Genomic DNA, 11476 nt, shown 5'->3' with positions numbered 1-11476 from the left:
GTTCACAGGCTGGAGCACAGGGGGCTGATGACCCCATGGCCACATACCTGAAGCCCCTCCCTAATCTTCACAGCCTAGGTGCTTCTGTCCTGTCCCCAAGGCTGCACAAAATTAGGACAGGATTGCACACACCTGTTGGGAGGGAGACTGGGTTGTTTACTTGGGTGAGGGCTCCATTACTCTCTCTACTTGCCGTTCCTCCAGCTGGTGGCATTGGCAGGGGATGGTACATAATCAGCAAGCCCAGCTGTGTCAATCATTTACAAGTGGGCGCAGCTGGACACATGAAGATAGGCTTGTATCACAGGTGCAAAGACGACAGCCCAGCTGCCAGGTCTTTGTTTTCGAGGCTCCGGAAGCTGGCTACAGTGAGGGGCTTGCTCAAGGCTTTGGAGGGCAGTTGTATTCAATCTAGAATCAGCTCTAGGTCCTCAGCCCAGAGTCTGGCGAAATCATTCACTTTCTTTTCCCCTTCCCTGTTGGTAAAGGGGCTCGCCAGTTACAAGAAGACCAGATCGTGTTGGAACTTGCACTGGATATTTGCCTAGAGTTTTAAGCCAGACTCCTGAACACCTAGGCGGTGATTTAAACGTTTCTTCCTAAGAGATAACGATGCCATGAAACGCTTCCCCAGACTTCCTTACTGACCTGAAGAGGAAGTACTTTCCCTCTGGGTTTCCCCCAGTTTCAACCTTGGCACCGGTCACCATTCTAATTTTCCTGATTGTAACTGTACCTCCTGTGTTTATAATCCCTAAGCAAGGCCCTGCATGAGGCCTCTCTGTGCACAACCACAATGGAGTGATAAGAACTGCCCATTCCATTCATCTTCAGAACTGCCCAGGCCTGATTCTTCTTCCCCGTCATCATCATCATCATCATCATCATCACCATCACTATCATCATTACTACTGAATGCTGGAGATTAGACCTAGAGGCTCATGGGTGCTTGTGACAGTGCTCTACCACTGAGCTATAGCCCCAGTTCCAGTTTTACTGGTTTTCAGCAACAGGCTTTGCTTCCCAGATGTAGAATTCTTGGTTAATCTAAGCACTCTGGGGAGCTTTGGAAGGCTAGACAAAGGCTTCCCAAGGGGAAAAAAAAAAAAGCCCTGGGTTTGATCCTTAGCTGCGGACCCGGTGATGCACACCTGCAATGCCAGGCCTCTGGGGCTGAAGCAGGGGGATCTAATCAACCCCCAGAACCCATGCAAAACAGCCAGACACGGGAATGTGTGCTTTAATCCCAGCACTGGTGAGGCAGAGACAGGAGGATTCTGGGGCTCTTTAGACAGACAATCTAACCTAATGAGCAAGCTCCAGACCCCGGGGAGAGACGCACATATTCACACTTCATACCCACACATACTGCACACATATATGCTCACACACAAGCACACCTCTCACACACCCATTCACACACACACCTCACTCACACAGTCACACACCACACATATGCATACATCACATGAGAGAGAGAGAGAGAGAGAGAGAGAGAGAGCAGTTTACACATCCTGGACACACCACATGTTAGTATTTTTTGTTGCAGGATGCAAAGTACCTCAAGGATGCTTTGAAACATGTTTCTAGAAGTCATTGGTGCCTCCATAGGATATTTGCACTGTATGTATTTAGAAAGATAAATGAAATTAAAATTAAAGTGCTTTCCCTCAAGACAAGAGTCCCTTTCAAGCAGGACCCAGTGGTACAGGTGTGTAACCTCAGCTACTGGGGAGGCTGAGGGAGGCAGATTTGAAATTCAAGGCCAACCAGGAAAACTTAATGAGGCCCCGTCTCAAAATGAAACAGAACCACCACTACCACCACCACCACAACAACCATCATCTCCATCATTGTTTGTTTCTGTTTCTAAAAAAGATCTGGAGGTATAGACTGGGGATAGAGCACTTGCCTGGCATCTACCAATATGGGATAGAGAGCTTGTTTAGCATGCAGAAGACTTTCAGGGTTAACCCCTTGGTTAAAAGGGAAACAAGCAAGCAAACAAAAAAAATGGAGCTACCAAAATGGTTCAGTGGGTAAAGGTGTTTGTCACCAAGCTCAAAGGCCTGAGTTCGCTCCCTGGCAGCCACGTGTGGAAGTGACAAAGATTCCTGTGAGTTGTCCTCCATGGCACATGCAGGCATGAACACGTGCATGAACACACAAATACATGAAACGACAATTTAAGTCTGCTTCTAAGAGAGAGGAAGAAAACAGAAAAAAAGAAAAAGATATCTTTCCATTGCTCAGTGTGGTCTGGTCCCCATCTGTGAGAATGGAGTCAGACAGGGCAAACACACCACGCACAGCAAGGATGCGGGAGGTAGCAGGCAGTCTTAGATTTTCAGTCCCCAGCAGTGTGGTATTTTGCGTAACCTGTGGTATTTTGTTGTAACAGCCAGAGGAAGCTACACAGCCAGAAGACTGTGGAGACCTGCCTTGAGAGTTGATATCATCTATCTCCTGGTCAGAGCCACCCAAACAATGGCATCACCTCTGAGTGACAAGGCAGGACTGCAAACCCAAGTCTGTCTGGCTAGGGCAAAAGCCATGCCATTTCCAGAGAAGATCTTGAAGCTCGCAGGGGCAGGAGAATCATCTTGGGAAGGCTCAGAGATGTGGTGTCCAGTCCTCAGTGTCCAGATTGTAGCCTTGACAGTCAACCTTGGGGTGATTTCCTCCTCGACACCCAGGGAGCCTCTTTTCACCATCTCTCAGAGGAGTAGCCGGGGTGAATTCTCAGTGCCTTGCTGAGGATCGATGCAGTGTCTAAAGGTGGCCATCCACACCCCTCTCTCTTCACGTTTATATTTCTAGTCTCTTCAAACAAGTCCTTAGTCATTCAGCTCAGCATAGGTCTCTACTTATGAGTACACGAGGCCATGCTTGGGCTCCCCGAGTTCTGCCTTCTGGAAAGGAGTTCCCTACATCACTCACTCCATCCTCTTCTGAGATCCTCCTGCCTCAGCCTTCCATAGCTGGGCTTACAGGAGAGTGCTAGCATAGCTGTCTGTCCATCACTGGTTTCTAATCGAACTCAGCCAAGTGCTAGTTACAGGGGAGTTCACAGTCCCAGTGGGCATTGTTTGGTGGGAAGCGCCAAGGTTCACTTCAATGCCCTTCCATGGTGATCTGAACAGTTCATCCTCTCCGTAGCCTGCTGTTCTCACCTGTGGGGTGTCTCTATCTGCTGTTGAAGGTGTTTACCAACTTTTGATTTGACTTCAGGACCAGCCAGCTCTGGTTTCCTCTTGCAGGAAGGCAGAGTTTGCCCCACTGTACTTGCATAACTAGGTTACAGGATTAGAGAAATGTGTTGCAAAGGACTAACCCATAGCTGAATAAATTAATAAACAGGGCTACTCTCAGAGGAGAAAATATCAGGGTGTAGATTTGATTTATGTGCAGAATCGTGAACTTGCTTAACAGCACACAGACAAATATACACACACCTACACATACACTCACACACATACACACTCTCACACATACACACATACATTCACACTCACCTACACATACACTCACATTCATATACACATACATATACACACATACATACATACACACACATATACATACACACATATACATGCTTACACTTGCACAATATCCACTCATACACACACACACACTCTTACACACAATCACATACATATACACAGCCCCACACATTCACACATTCACATACACACATTCACATACACATATACATACACATGTACACCAGGATTGAGCATAGGTTTGCATGTACCCCACCAATGAACTACACTTCTCACTATCCTTTGGTTTCTCCTTTGGTCCTTTTTTCTTTCTCTTATGTCTTTTCTTTCTTTCTTTCTTTCTTTCTTTCTTTCTTTCTTTCTTTCTTTTCTAAAAACCCAAAGCAACCCAAGCAGTCACAGAGTCCTGTAAAGCAAGATCTTTATTTTAATTAGGCAGCAAAAACTAACCAGTGAGGGGCAACAGTACAGTCTTGGGAGCTCCTGTGCCTTTGAGCATTCATCTTAGTAAATATTTAAGAAGATGACAAAAATGTATTGTATTCTGGCTGCTACTGATCACTCAGGGCCACAGAACAGACTCGAGAGCTTCATCCAGAAGCTTGGACCCAAAGCCAGAATGGTACAGACTTTTTAAGGCTAAGATCCACACAACTGTGCCAAGTTATCCCACTTACTCTGTTCCCACTGGTTAGATTGTTTAACTGTACACTTACTCTGTTCCCACTGGTTAGATTGTTTAACTGAGGGGGGTGACTTACTCAGCATTTGCATCTTAACTTGCCAACCAGGGGGTCAGTTACTCAACTACATGTCTCTTTGTGCCAACCGGGATGTCAGTCATCCAGAGATGTCTTGGGAACTTATACTTTATTTGACCCCCATTTGAAATGAAAGTTTTACTCAAAATAGTTTCAGTTTTGTTCCTTCTTACACAGTTACTGTGTGAATCCCAGGGATTAAACTCCAATCATCAAGCTTGCTGGCAACACCTCTAATCCATGAGCTGTCAAGAGAGCCCTTGTTACATCATTCTAAGCTAGATCATAATATCATCTCGTGACTGCTTCTAGACCCTGTCTTGGTCGAGCCCTGACCTCAACCTACAACCCTGACCCTTGTGCATTTTGCACTTGAATTTTCAAGAGCCTAATATCATGAATCATCCTGAAAGACCTCGCTTCCCATGCTAACAACTGAACCCCAGCCTTCCAGGTTCCCCTCCTCGTAACTCAGGCCACACATGCTAAGAAAGCACCCCACTGCTGAATACACCTCCAGTCTAGCATTCTGCACAACCCCAGAGTCTATGAATTGAAGTCAACATACAAAAGAGATACCCACAAGCCCACAGCAGCAAGGAATCAGCTTGAATGTGAAATATTTACTATTCAGCCATGAAGATCAATGGAATCCTGCCATTTGTAGCAAAATGGCTTTGTGTTGAGCAAACAAGCCAGGCTCAAAAAGACAGAGTCACACAATCTTTTCTCATAAATGAAAATCATCCTCCCCTGTGAGGAGCCGCCCTCACAGTCGCCGTTACAAGATGGCGCTGACATCCGTTGCTCGTAAGTGTGCCAGGCGTCAGGGTATCTTTCCATTACCTGAGCCCTGCCTCTCTCGTGGCGTTAACTGACTGATAGTGAGCAGCCAATCCGGGTGGTGCACGTTTCCAACCATTTTTCGCAGCCTATAAAAGGGAAGGGTTTTCTGCTCTCTGGGTCTCCTCTCCTGAAGCTGATCATCTATCTCTCGAGATGTATTAGAGCTTTACTGCAGAAGGATCTGAGTGGCCTGCGTGCGTTTTCGCTGGTGAGACGGTAGCGTGGGTCATCTGGTGCCGGAGACCCGGGAATTAACATTGCCGGCATTGAGGAGACCCCCCCCCCCCAGACGGGGCGGATTCAGAACTGCAGGGAAAAGGTAAGTTCGGAGAGATATATCTGATTGTGAACCTCTTATCCCTTTTGATTTCAGTCTTAATCTAGATGCACCCTAAGAAGGGGCGGTAGAAGCTCTAGTCTTGGTTGTTGTCCATCAAGGTTGGTGCTGAAATTTGCTGTCCATTGAGACTGGTGCTGAAATTTTATTTCTGTCCATCGAGGCTGGTGCTGAAATTTTATTTCTGTCCATGAGGCTGGTGCTGAAATTTTATTTCTGTCCATCGAGGCTGGTGTTGAAATTTGAGGTGTGGTCAGTCCAACATAGATAAGCGGCAGCACCGAGGTATCTTGTAAGCCTCCCGTAGATAAGGGAGCGAAGCACCGTGTTTACTTTTGGTTTTGCTTAAGGAGTACCATAAGTCTGGCGTAGATCAGCCGCAGGCACTCACTCTATCATGGGCTCTTCACAGTCAGTGATCACCACGTTACAGGCAGTGCTAAAGCAATGTGATCTGCAGGTCGCCTCCCGTATGCTGCAGAATTTTGTTAAGGAAGTGGATCGCGTTGCTCCCTGGTATGCCTGTTCGGGGTCTCTAACTGTAGCCTCATGGAATAAGCTAGGAAGGGACCTTGACCGTAAGCATGAAGAGGGAGACTTACGCCTAGGCACCAAGGCAATTTGGAAGCTGATAAAAAACTGTCTAGAGGATGAAACCTGCCGACCTGCCATTGTGGAGGGACAGGGAACACTAGAAGAGGTTCAGGACAGTATGTCAGAAACCGAACAGAGCGAGAGAATAAGAGCTCAAAAAAAGAAAGACATGTCTAAGAAAAAAGGACTTCCCCGGGATTCAGAAGGAAGGGGAGAGAGAAAGAAGGGCAGTGAAACTGAGCCCTCTACTAAGAAAAAGCCTTATACTAATTTTTATCCTAGCTTGGAGGCCTTAGAGATTGATAGTTCAGGGTCCGAAGATCTAGACCCCAGTGAGGAGGCCGAATTAGAGGAGGAGGCAGCAAAATATAAAGAACAAAGATATACCCCTGATCGATGGTCGCGATCAGGAAGTAATAAAAAGGGTAGCATAACAGCTACTGTGCCCACAGTGCCACTGCTTTATGAATTGCGGTATAGCGCTAACTCTTTTTTTCCTCAGGAAGAGTTAAAAAAGATACAGGTAGCATTTCCAGTCTTTGATACTGGGGAGGTGGGGTGTATGCATGCCCCAGTGGACTATAAACAACTTAAAGAACTTGCTGAATCTGTCCGTAATTTTGGGGTCAGTGCCAATTTTACTCTGGTTCAGGTCGAGAGATTCGCCAATATGGCCATGACACCATCAGATTGGCAAAAGATAGCAAAGGCTACACTCCCTAATATGGGACAATATATTGAAACAGAAAGGGGGAGTTGACGAGGCTCTGCCCTTAACACCGAGAGTGGCCGTCTCTATGGCACTCTTTACTCTTAATTTTTTGAATCTTGATGAACAAGGCTGCACTGCAGCTGATCGTCACTGTTCAAAACCAAACAGACCTAGAGAAATGATCAAATGGAAAGATGTCTTAACCGGAAAATGGAGAGGCCCGGATCCTATTTTAATAAGATCCAGGGGAGCTATTTGTGTTTTTCCACAGGAAGAAGACAATCCTCTTTGGGTTCCAGAACGCCTCACCCGAAGGATCTCCCCTTCAGAAGATGTGGACAAAAGAGGGAACACTGAAACAACGATGGATACTGGAGATCCTGGTTCCTAGTATATCGGGGAAATTGCGTTGGGGTATTATGTCCACCTTTCCCCTGCCCATGCCTGTCATGCACAGTGCACAAGTGTTTCCATGTTTCTTTACTACTGATAGGGAGCTGGGACTTGCCTTTTTACCATTAGATGGGCAAATTCAGGCTCTGATGGAAAATAGAACTTTTCCCTCAAAGGAAGCCTGTGCTTTGTGATCTCTGACTTGAAAGACCAAAGCCAGTGTATATCCTTATATGCCCTGTGTTGGGATGCTACTAAGTATCCCTTTGCTTTGGTTACTCGCATGCCTAAATTTGTTCCAGTTCCTGTGGAAGCCCCTAGCAGTTTAAGCTTATTTAAAGAAAAGAGAGATTTTGGAATCTCTGCTATTATAGTTGGCTTGGTAGCAACAGCAGCAATAGCTGCCTCTATCACTGCTTCAGCCATTGCCTTGTCTGCTATGGTTCAGACAACGCAAACCATCAATGATCTTTCGGCAAGAGTGACATTGGCCCTGGACAGGCAGGCCACGGCCAACTCCCAGATATAGGGAGGCCTCATGTTGGTAAACCAACGGATTGATCTGGTCCAAGAGCAGGTGGATGTCCTGTGGCAAATGGCTCAGCTGGGTTGCGAATATAAGCTGCCTGGCCTCTGTATCACCTCAGTACAATTTGAGAATTTTACAAGAGCAACTAACCTGTCAAGGGCTTTGTCTCATTATTTGTTACAGAATTGAACCATAGAATTTGAACAGACACTCCGGGAGCTGAGGATCGCTGTCTTACAAGTCAATTCGACACGTCTTGACCTGTCATTGATGGAAGGATTTTCTACCTGGATTTCTGCAGCATTCTCCTACTTCAAGGAATGGGTGGGTGTGGATTTGTTTGGAGTGGCTGTGTGCGGTGGAGTACTGCTCCTACTATGGATGATCTGCAAACTTAAAGTCCAAACAAGGAGGGACAGGATGGTAGTAACCCAGGCACTTGTTGCTTTGGAGCATGGTGCCTCCCCGGATATGTGATTATCGATGCTTAAGCAATAGGTCGCTGGCCGTTCAGCTCTTGCACCCCACGAGGCTAGTCTCATTGCACGGGATAGAGTGAGTGTGCTTCAGCAGCCCAGGAGAGTTGTACGGCTAAGCACTGCAGTAGAAAGGCTCTGCGGCATAAGATGAGCCTATTCTAGGGAGACATGTCATCTTGTATGAAGGTTGAGTGTCCAAGTGTCCTTCCCCCAGGAAAAATGACACGGGAGTGGACCAAGACCCCTCTGGGTGATGAGCCTGGGAGGAGGTTTTGTGTAAAGCCCCTATGCTTGCACACTGGGGATTTGACCTCTGTCTCCACTCTCAGTACTGGGTGGCCTGTTGCTTCTAAAATAAAAGAAAAGGGGCAGATGTGAGGAGCCGCCCTCACAGTCGCCGTTACAAGATGGCGCTGACATCCGTTGCTTGTAAGTGTGCCAGGCGTCAGGGTATCTTTCCATTACCTGAGCCCTGCCTCTCTCGTGGCGTTAACTGACTGATAGTGAGCAGCCAATCCGGGTGGTGCACAGTTCCAACCGTTTTTCGCAGCCTATAAAAGGGAAGGGTTTTCTGCTCTCTGGGTCTCCTCTCCTGAAGCTGATCATCTATCTCTCGAGATGTATTAAAGCTTTACTGCAGAAGGATCCGAGTGGCCTGCGTGCGTTTTCGCTGGTGAGACGGTAGCGTGGGTCATCTACTCCCCCTCACCCCTTTGAGACATGGATCTCCCTACTACATAGCTCTGGCTGTCCTGGAATTCACTGTGGCAGACCAGCAGGCTGGCCTCAAGTTTGGAGAGGAGATACCTAACAGAAGAACATATTTTGCTCCCACTCCTTGAGAGAAGAGGAAGAATCCAACATCAGAGCTGCCTCCAAGACACACCCCTCTGGTAAGTGACTTCTGGCAATCCTTCCACAGCTCAGCTAGGAGCCAAAACTCTGTCCAGATTTTGATCCATTGGAATCATGTGGAGCTACAAACCCCCTCACAGACCCAGCCAGAGGGATCATTCTTTATGAATCGAGGTGTTTTGCAGTCAAATCGAAATGAATCATCAGTCATTCTCCTTCTCCCTGTTCCCCCCACTGCTCCCACACCTTCTGGAGTCTAGGGTAGTTTTGAACTCCCAATGTAGCTGAAGATGACTGCAATAGTTCTCTTCTTGCTTCATCTTCCTCAGTATTAGGATTACAGGTGTGAGCTCTGATGCCTAGTGGATACAAATTGTTTTGTAAACTATTTTTATTTTATGTGTTTGATTGCTTTGTTTGAACGTATGGAAGTTCATTGCCTGTATGCCTGGTGCTTGCAGAGGCTAAAAGAGGCCTTTGATGTTGTGTTTTATAAAAAAAGGCAGGCAGGCAGGCAGGCAGGAAGGAAGAAAAAAGAGAGAGAGAGAGAGAGAGAGAGAGAGAGAGAGAGAGAGAGAGAGAGAACCAGGATATGTTTGGTAGAGACTCAGTATGGTGAGGTGGAAAGGGTTGCCTCTGCAGAACCATACTGAGACATTCCTTCCCCCTGAGGTACCAGTCATAGGATGGATATAGTATGTAATAGAGGTCATTTAGGGCATGGGGAGGGGAATTGATGGGTAGAGGCAGAGAAAGGTGTGTGGGGGGGGGGAGGATAGGGAGAAGGGGAGGAGGAGGAGGAAGAAGAGGAGGAGGAGGAAGAGAGGGAATAAAGTGTGGAGACTGGCAGGAACATGTGGAGAGAGAGTGGGGAGGAGAGCATGGAGAGAAGTGACAGAGAGGGTAAGAGAATAGGAGATCAGGAAAAAGACTTCTTTAGAATTAGGAGATTCTTGCTTCTGGTCTTCAGAAGTCTGTAAGGGCTCTCCAGACTGTGTAGGCTTAGGGTGGCAGGCACAGGGATCACTGTGGGAGTGGCCAGGCCTCCATGAGGGCAGGGTACAAGAAGCCACACACTTCCCAGGTGGTGGAGGTGGCTGGGATGGAAGAAAGGCTTTGGATTCCTACTTGGGGTTAGGAGGATAAGGTACCACATGGTCCTGGGGGATCCACCTGATGGGTGAGGTGGCATGCTGGCTCTAGGGATATCTTTATGGGGTTAATATCCCATAATGCCATGCGGTCCGTATGCAGCACCATAGGTAGACTAGTTGGTGGGCACGTAGACCAGCTCTAGGGTCACAGCTCCAGGACACAAAACAGTCCCTCAGGTGGCACAGTGGGTGGGTGGGCTAGTAGGTGAGGAGACTGGCTCTGGGGGGTTCCTTGCCACACCCACCCCAGTAGTGACTTGCGTGGCAGGCCCAAAAGCTTGGATGCAGTCCTGAGGCGAAAAGTTCACAGAAACTTAGTCTCCTGGAACCGTGGCATCCTATAAAACGAATGCTCCAAATTGGTCCTTGCTTTAGTTGGTGAACAGATCTGTGTGCTTCCTTTCAATATTTTATTATAAGTGCCTCTAAGGATTGATTTTGACATATAGCTAAGTTAGATTAGCCTTCACCAGTGTTCCAATATCCTAGGAAATTGTTGAGCCAACCTTGGGCTTTGATCTTTGTAAGAATGTTACTCATTCTGATGAATATGCCTCCAGTGTTGATAGACAGTGATAGAAGTCAGGCATTACATTCTACTAGAATAGAGCTAGTAATCTCAGGGCTGGTCTACATAGTATATTTAGAACAACAGCAGAGTCACTCCCACACACAGGGATTTACAATGATCTCAGAAGAAGGAAGGTAGTGGTCTAAGAAGGAACTAGAGTAAATACTTAGAACAACAGATAGCAGAGTCACTCCTATACACAGGAATTTACAATGGCCTAGGGGGAAGGTGGACTATACAATAGACTAGAATTTAAACTATGGCAAGGGCATGAATCCCTTGCTCCTGGCTTCTAAGATTAAGCTGACCTTAGGTGGGGCTGCTTTTGATCCCAGTTGTTAACATTGATTTTTATCCCAGTTGGTTCCTGTTAGCTTTTATGCATGCATTCCTCTGTTTTGTTGTAAAAGTCATTTTGCATCAGATAGCTTCAGTGCACCTTGGATGACCTTAATATATCACTTAACTTCCTTGTCTCCTTCTGTAATATAAGTCTGATGCTCGCTTTGAGAAATTACATTCAGATGCAACACTCCCTTGTGTTCATGTCTGTTTGTCACCTTTTCGCCGACTCCCTACCCACCTGTACCAGGACCCTGATTCTCCTGCGGGTTTAGGGGCTGACTGAGTCCAGTCTGCAGCAGTCCCTACCTTGCATCACAGTTGCAGGAAGCCATGTGGTCATGATGTGAAATGGTGAGTGGGGCAAACAATTTTTTGTTTGTTTGTTTTAAGAAAA

This window comes from Mus caroli, unplaced genomic scaffold, assembly GCF_978045245.1.
Source record: "Mus caroli unplaced genomic scaffold, Mus_caroli_1 scaffold_8, whole genome shotgun sequence".
NCBI lineage: Eukaryota > Metazoa > Chordata > Mammalia > Rodentia > Muridae > Mus > Mus caroli.
This window is presented reverse-complemented; position numbering follows the sequence as displayed.